This window comes from Perca flavescens, unplaced genomic scaffold, assembly GCF_004354835.1.
Source record: "Perca flavescens isolate YP-PL-M2 unplaced genomic scaffold, PFLA_1.0 EPR50_1.1_unplaced_scaf_6, whole genome shotgun sequence".
Classification (NCBI taxonomy): domain Eukaryota; kingdom Metazoa; phylum Chordata; class Actinopteri; order Perciformes; family Percidae; genus Perca; species Perca flavescens.
This window is the reverse complement of record NW_021166713.1, coordinates 236904-245157: the sequence shown is the minus strand read 5'-3', so window position 1 is coordinate 245157 and position 8254 is coordinate 236904. Positions and strand designations below refer to the sequence as shown.

Here is an 8254-nt window from a genome sequence, read left to right as displayed (position 1 = left end):
TTCTTGGGGAAAAGCGTACACAATCAGCGGTGAGTTAAACTTAATTTTGGAAGCCTAAAGGTATTATTTATTAAGATGCCTACCATAAGCAATTGTAAGAACAGACAATCTCCTCACCAAAAAAAAAAATCTACTGGCCATGATCGCAAAATATAAAAAATAAAAACTTTTAGAATTTAATTTATAGTATTAACTCCCATGTCAGTTGATTTCTATTAAAATGTATACAATAATCAATTTGAAACATGGCCATTTATTCAGTGGCTGGGGAGAAGTTAAGTTATTCAAAGGATCTTAAAGGACACATTATGAAAAATGTATTTTCCCCTTTTTTTTTTTTTTCTTTAATACAGGATTGAGCGCCTCTGGCGTGATTTGTTCATGAGTGTTACAGGAGTGTATTACAATATCCTGCACTCTCTTGAGGACGAACACCTTCTTGACATCAGCAATGTCCTACACATATTCTGCTGCCACTAAGTTTTCCTACCGGCGCATTCAGGCAAGCCTAGATGTCTTCAGTGATGCGTGGGACAACCATCCCATCAGGACTGAGCAGAACCTGACACCAAATCAGTTGTGGCAGGTGGGCCAGGCCCTTAACCCCGTTGCAGATCCTGATTCTGAGGTAAATAATGCTTAGTAATGTTGAGCCTAAATCAAAAAAGACAAATGCCAAAAAAATGCAAGCAAGAATAGGATTGTTTGTGTGCACCTCTAGTGAAGTGACAAGAATCTGAGCATAGCCAGAGCCCTGTTTCAGAAAGCAGGCTTAACAAACTGAGCTTATCCCTGAGCTCTGAGTTCATGTTGTGTTTAATGAAATTATGTAAAACCGACGATCAGCAGATAATGGAAAAACTCACGCCTATCCAACATAACTACCATATAGATGTTCCAATCAGTGCAACTACCATAAAGAAAGATTCGTTCATTGGTTTTATACAGATTAGTTTAGTGATTAGGCTACTACAGTAGGCCTAATTTTGCTGTTTCAGTGCAACTGTTGCCAACCTGACAGCTGCCTTAATGTCCACATAGTCAGTGTTATAAAGGACAGTGTAGCCTAACGATTTTATTCTGTGCTGAAGAGAAATCCACATTGTCCGGAGATTCTCTGTTATCGATGACATGTTACCGCTTTATTAATCATGAAGCGGTCATGCTCAAGATCATGTTTGGGTAAAAAAAAAAACTAACCGGGATTTCAATGTTTCTAAAGACGTATATGCGTTCAGATATGTGCTTTGATAGCGACATTATGAATGAGGAAAACTGCGTTTGTTCACAGCGTAAGTTGCGAGGGTTACTGATCTAGAGTTTATCTGATCTTGCTCTCTGAAACTGAAAACCCAGTTTCCCCTCATCTCAGGCTGAACACTGTTTTCACTAAACTCGCTTTCTGAAACAGGGCTCAGGTTTTTTTTTGGTCTTGAATATGTAATTACCTTCACATTTTAACAGTGATTCATTTTTCTATATGGTCTGAAATGATTACCTGTTTTTGTTATATGTAGTGATATGGGCACAAGTGTAAATTTGTTCAATAACATTTAATATGCCTAATTTTTATACACACGTCTTTGTCAGGGAATACCCATCCCAGAGATTCAATGGGAGGAGAGTGGCTACACAAATGAGCCTCATTCGGGGTCAATATCCCTGAACTGGACAGTCCTCTTTTGGATCTGGAAATGATGGCACTGCGAGACAACATGGATCCATTGAGCAATCTGACTGTTTCGGGGCAGATATATACCTCAACACTGTCCAATACGTTGCAAACTTAATTGAGGCAAGATAAGAGCTAGGGCTGCCACCTCTTAGTCGATTAGTCATTTTTATGCTTATTCATGCTTTTTTTTCATTACTTATTTCCAAGAAACTTCTGAGCACTATTTATGGTAAACAAAAGATTTAAAGTGGTGCTTTTGCAGGATTAATTGTGGAGAAACTCAGTTTTACAGATGTTTAATTAATTACATTTATATTGTGCTTTTCTAGTCTTAACCACCTCTCAAAGCTCACAGCTCTGTCAATTAAATCAACTAATCGATTAGTCGACAAAATCGTATAAGTGTTAGTCGTCTAAGAATTTCTTTAGTCAAGGACAGCCCTAATAAGAGCATGTGGCTCTCTTGGCACTTTCCAGTGGCTTCCTGTGACTTGGACCAATAATTTTACAAACTACTTTGGAACATTTCAAATATTTTGATTGTGCCTTATGCTAGGAGCCTCCATACTAATTGACACTACAAATGAATACAGTAAGTTAGTATGAATTTATAAATAAGTTTGTGTCTTGGCATTTTATTTTGAAAAGGAAAACAAATCCACCCCTAGCTTCCTCTCTACAGTGGCCATTGGATGTTTTGGAAAAGCAAGCCTCGTCCTTAGCTAGGCTGACTGAAAGCTGAGTCACATTTGGTACTGCATCCTGGGAAAGAACGTGGTACAGAGACTGTCCTCCATAGACGGTGTGGACCATCGCAGAGGATTTCCAGGACTTAACAGCTGCAGCTCAGTCAGCAGAAAATTCCATAGGAAAAGCCTTTTCAGACAAATGATTATTGGAATTAGAGTTAGTAGATACCTTTAAGCAAAAACATTAAAACCAACCTGCCATATTATTTCGGTCCCCCTTGTGCTGCCAAAACAGCCCAAACACAATTGGAGCATGGGTTCAGGACCGTTGAGGTGGTACTGGAATGTTGGCACCAGGTTCTTCTTTCTGGGTTTTTTTTCCCCAACATTCATGGAGCGTTGATTTAATAGTATGAAATGTACTTTTTTTACTTGCACTTTGCATGCTATGTGAATAAGACATGTTAATAAAGAACTGATTTACTGTTTTAAAAATTCCTGTATTTTTTAACATTTGTCCCTGTAACGGTGGTGAAAACATTTTTGGAATTTGTCCAATATTGATTGAGAAGGCAATTTAAATGGCTACATGAACCAGGGCATAAAGAATAAGACCATACAAATGCTTGTTTAACACCTTTAATGTTGTTCAAGGGAACATAAAATTCTTGTGTAAATTTATCAAATGTAGCAGTACAGTTGTATTTACAACACATCACTGTAAAGGGATAACAAATTTAGACAAATTTGCTTTACAAAACCAACAGTGTTAGGTGTACACACGGTCATTTAGAACATTACTGTAAAAGGGCAACAGTAATATTGGAGAAACTGGTATCTACCTCAACATCTGAATGTATTAAACATGTACTAGCTGTATAAACTGTTCAATAATTACAACTAAATGTATATGGAAGTCTGAGCTTAATGAACTAGAGAGGCCAAAAAGCTGCCACAGCTCTCAAAGAGATGATCTTTATATGATCCAAGCTCATTGCACTGCAGAGGACATCACAAAAGAACACTAGCACCTAGATTAAGAACATGAAAATCACTAAAAAGAACTTTAGAAAAAAAAAACACAGGCTAAAGCCAATCACCAAACCAACTCAAAAGTATTTGACAGGTGAAGGTGGTGCCTGAGAAGTAGAATAGTCAAACTTTATAACGTTAATGGTGCATAAATTAGCAGGAATTGCCCTTTTAAGTGACTCCATTTCAAAAGAGTGACTGAGTGCAAGAAGTTGATGACATTTATACCTACACAAGTCCAAAGCCAGAACTTATGGAACTGAGGGCCATCATCAAGTCCTGGTGAAAAATCTTGTAGGTCTGGTAGTGGCTGGGGAGCTTCAACTTGAAGAAGCAGGTGAGAGCCACTGGATAAGTTGAGGTTAGAACCTCAACATTGAGTTTTGTTGTTGGCAGTTCCCACCCCACCCAAAACTTCATCAGGTGACGCAGCACATCTGGTGGCGCTATGGAAGAGAAAATTGTACACTTCCAAATATCAGTGCTGAACTTACTTTACAAAAGTAAAATCCTTGTAGTCTCTTCCTCTCCTAGTTTAGAACATCATAAGGATTACTTTAAATGCTGCTGTAAATACTGTGGAATGTAAACAAAGTATGACGTTTAATTTACCAATTTTATGTGCATTTGTTTCTTTTCATCTCAGTGTGAGCTGGGCTTTACTGTTTCTGTCAAACATTCACATCTTCTATCCCTGTGCTGTTGTAAAGCACACAGCAGACAAAGGAGGAGGGACAGAAACATGACCATTTGACAATAAAACAGTAAACTAGCTCACACGGAGATAAAATGAAACACAAATGTACATAAAACGTGGTAAATATGAAGAACCACTTTATTATTGTAGCAACTGGGATTGTTATGAGGAAACAATTGTGTGAATTAAGAGGAGAATGAAAAATAAGGAAATAAAGACCATTTCCTCTATGAATTTTCTCAAAAATCCAGTGACAAGACTGATTTTCTCCAATGGAACAGTGTCGTCCTCATCCTCGTCGCTGTCAAAGTTAGGTTGTGGCCAGGTAATGTTCTGGATCACGGTCTACAAGGGATCAAATATAAACCTATCATGTCAGGATTGAAACTTTTAATAAATTTTGCAAAGTGATCTCAAAATTGTAGTGATCTTTTTATGAATGAACAATCTATTTCTGTCACATAAGTAACACAACTTTAACATATGACTAAAATAAACCTTTCATTTTAGATGTCTGAGCTACAGAGCTGGAGGGAGTAAAAAAGTGTTTTGCAGTGAAAAAGTAGCTGCCTGCTCTCAATGGCTGGATGTGGATGTCGAGTTGGCCAACTTCTCCAGATATTTCTCATGCTAGATATCTGGCTGGTGTTGGCGATGTGTCGGGTGCCATTTTGATGAGTCGTTGAGTAGTTCACATAGCTGCCAAACGCCGATCGATCACTGACGATCGACAAGCTGCAAATTGGGCTAAAAAATTGTGTTGTGTGAACTAGGCTTTACCTGTGGGTTAAGCTCCTCACTTGACTCCCTTGGGAAAATGAAGGGTGGACATCTGGCCTATCAGAAAGAAGTGGCCATATTCCTGTTTGTTTAAGGCCTTTCCGTATTTGTTTAATTGGCTGTTTAACACGGGAAGTACCTGCAGACAGAATTGACAGGACAGAAGGTAACATTTACACAGAGGCACTATTTTATAGGAAAGAGACTGTAGGCACAGATGTAACATGAGTTACATGGCCAACCTCAATATAAATACTAACAAGGTAATTTATAAAATAATTACTGCATGTGAAAGCAGTTCCTGGAACAGCCAGACACGATTGGTGGAGGTTGGAAATGGAAGATCCCAGGACAGGCAAAGATCAGTCACTTTGGTGTTTTCTTCTGCAGTAAGTTCACCATTCTTCAGCTAAAGCAGGTACACATTCACAAAAGGTAAAAGCATTTCATAATTACAGTTGTCACCAGGCAATCCACAAAAAGGCAAAGTGTACAATAAAAATAAATAACATCTGGAGTAAATAACAGACATGAAAAGCTTTGGAAATCACAAAATGTCTCAGCACAGACACGTGTGTGACATGAACAAAAATGTAGTAATTCATATAAATGCAATGCGTAACCAAGTTACTCACCAAACCAATTGTTTCACGATGGTCAATATCAGGACAGTCCTCCAGTGTCAGAGCTGCTGCTGCAGTGTCAATGCTCTCACCAGTCAATAGGGTCACCACAGGCAAACGGAGTCCAGAGAAGCTGAACCCACCATGCAGGAAAGAATGACCCATCATACGACCTGCCATCTCAAATAGGTTGCTTTCCCGCAGGATAACAGCTGCAGATGGAACCCGATGTTCTTTTTCCCCCTCAAAAAGGGTTGTAGAAGCAGCAGAGCCTTAATATAAAAAAAAAAAAAAGTCAAGAAACATTGAGAATTAGGTTTAAAAACATGCTTGATCACAGTTAGAACCAAATCTGTCTTTGGAGGTTCATTTAGATTAAGTTAGAACATATCGTTTATTTAAAGTAGAGTTTACATGTCAATACTATTCCCTCATTTGATGACATTACACACACATATACAAACCTAAATTTATTCTGAAGCCAGTTTTCAATTTCTGCATGGCCATTGACAAAACATGTCTGTTGACACCATCACCCACTGCTGCATCTCCTTGGGGGAACATATTTGAGGTGAAAAGGACAATCGACCAGATTATGTCAAGTAAACAGAGCATGGCTATTGTGCTAAAAGTTTCTACAACAATAAATACAGGGGGGTTAAGGGCCATGGACTCAATTCAATTCAGAGAATAACTACCTAAAATGGAAAAAGAAGTTACATATTTCATTAATACCTCTCAGCCTGCACTTGAATGGAGCTGCCCAGTTCACATTATTCTGCTTATAGAATGAAATGAATGCACTGTCCTGTTCTTCTTCTGCGTCAAACATGTCGAGTGATAGAGAGAGGCGTGGACTTTCAGAGTAACAGTTCAGTAAATCTTCTCTGAACAACTGGCATGCTTTTTGGGGGTTGACTTCAGTGGCCCAGGTTGAAGCTGTAATTTACCACAAAAAAAGTTGTTGATGCAAAGTTGATATTGGTATATCTAATATCAACTTATTGCCAAAGCAAGAATAAATTTGTTTCAGCAGTGACATTTTGAAATCCCTGCAGGTTAATGTAATATATCATGGGCAAGTACTTGAAATCAATATTCCTTTTTTAAAATCACTTGACAAAAGTTATTTTGACATCATTTTCAACAATGCAACACTAAAGCAGTAATTGTGCATAAATTACCTGCTGACGATTGTTGAACTGACGCCAGGAACTGAGGGTCCTGGCAATTCTTCTCCCATTGGGGGACTGGCTGCTACGCTGGGTTGAGCACAGTTCATTCTTAGAACAGATCAAATAAATTATAATAAAAAAACATTGCTTGGAAGAATGGGAAACAGCCAAATCATGAGTGGTGATTATTTTAATCATTTACCATCTAGTTGGTCAGTGGTGCCAAATGTTCATATTAAAATGAAGACATGGAGTTAATATAGAAAACTAGGTTAACTAAATGTGATACAGAATTAATATGAATAAAAGAATTTGGTAATTGGGGTGCATCATTTTAATGACCAGTTATGTTTCAATATCACCACAGACATTAGGTAGGGACAAAGGTGTTGTCACTATTAGCAAGCTAACATTCCCTCAGAGGCAGCCAAAAACCAGTAGCTCCAGAAACACTTCAACACGTCATGTTTGTTCCCCCCCATTTATGCAGAAAGGTGTTCCTCTGATAATTCTTAACGTGATACTCTAATGAAATGACACTCTTTACACATGTCATTCCTCATACTTAGAACATGTCATTATATTCTGATAATGTCTGACTATCAGTTACCTGAATCTATCAGACATAAACTTCCTACCTGTCACCACATGGGCTTGCATGAGATGGGAGAAAATCAGCTGGGTATGATGCAAGACAGATTGGGCAGACCTGCAAAAAAAAAAAAGTCAATACTTTTCATATATGAAATTATTATAAGAATAGTGTCATGTTTTCTGCATCTTACAACCATGTTATATTCAAGCGACAGGAAATATGCTATGATCAAAAATCAGAAAAAAAAAAAAAAAAAATTCAGTTTGAGATGGGTTATGCCCAATCTATTTATATATCTGCAAGCATTACATTATTCTGTACTACAACCTCTGCTTACTTACTTTATGTTATGAATAAAAAATAATGCTTTGTTACTAAATTCCAAAGCAACAGAAAAGACAACATCTATTACCGCCAAGGATTCATCCATGCCTATTGTAGATGGGACTGGCTGCTCAAGAACTGAACAATCTTCATCAAGACATGTCCCAGATTCACTCTCCTAAATAAATTAAAAAAAAAAGATATAGAGAGAGATATATTTTTATATATATATATATATATATATATATATATATATATATATATATATATATATATATATATATATATATATATATATATATATATATATATATTATAATAAACAAATACTTAATACTTTGAAACAGTCATTTGAACAAACTAAAAGAGAAATGAGAGACATGTTGTAATAGAGCTTACAGTCAATGTGCCATTGCATTCCTCCACATGCAACGGCAACAGCTGCAAAAGGCATTTGACTGCCACATGTAATGCATTTTGACTGTGGCATCTTGGCGAACTCTACTGAATCATAGGAAAGTGGTTCAGTAGAAAGCTTCTCCTGTAGTGGAACCACAAATACTATGTTTTTCCCATTGTTAGATGCTGATTTAAGAAGCCTTGTGGAGTAACCCTCAGCGTCAGTTGGAATTGTGGACAGCTTGCGACATCCGCTACCACCTAT

At 37.4% G+C, this 8254-nt stretch overlaps 2 long non-coding RNA genes across 2 annotated transcripts; both read right to left on the bottom strand.

Annotated features, from left to right (window-relative positions):
* Window positions 1-2989: 2989 nt before the first annotated feature.
* LOC114552053 (uncharacterized) lies at window positions 2990-4918 on the bottom strand. The gene is made up of 2 exons (XR_003692098.1): window positions 4874-4918; window positions 2990-4438 (listed from the first exon to the last, which is right to left on the bottom strand). It is a non-coding gene; the product is annotated as an uncharacterized LOC114552053 (long non-coding RNA).
* A 1789-nt stretch (window positions 4919-6707) lies between these two features.
* On the bottom strand, window positions 6708-8038 carry LOC114552054 (uncharacterized). The gene is made up of 4 exons (XR_003692099.1): window positions 7990-8038; window positions 7679-7768; window positions 7310-7380; window positions 6708-6779 (listed from the first exon to the last, which is right to left on the bottom strand). It is a non-coding gene; the product is annotated as an uncharacterized LOC114552054 (long non-coding RNA).
* Between the last annotated feature and the right edge of the window lie 216 nt (window positions 8039-8254).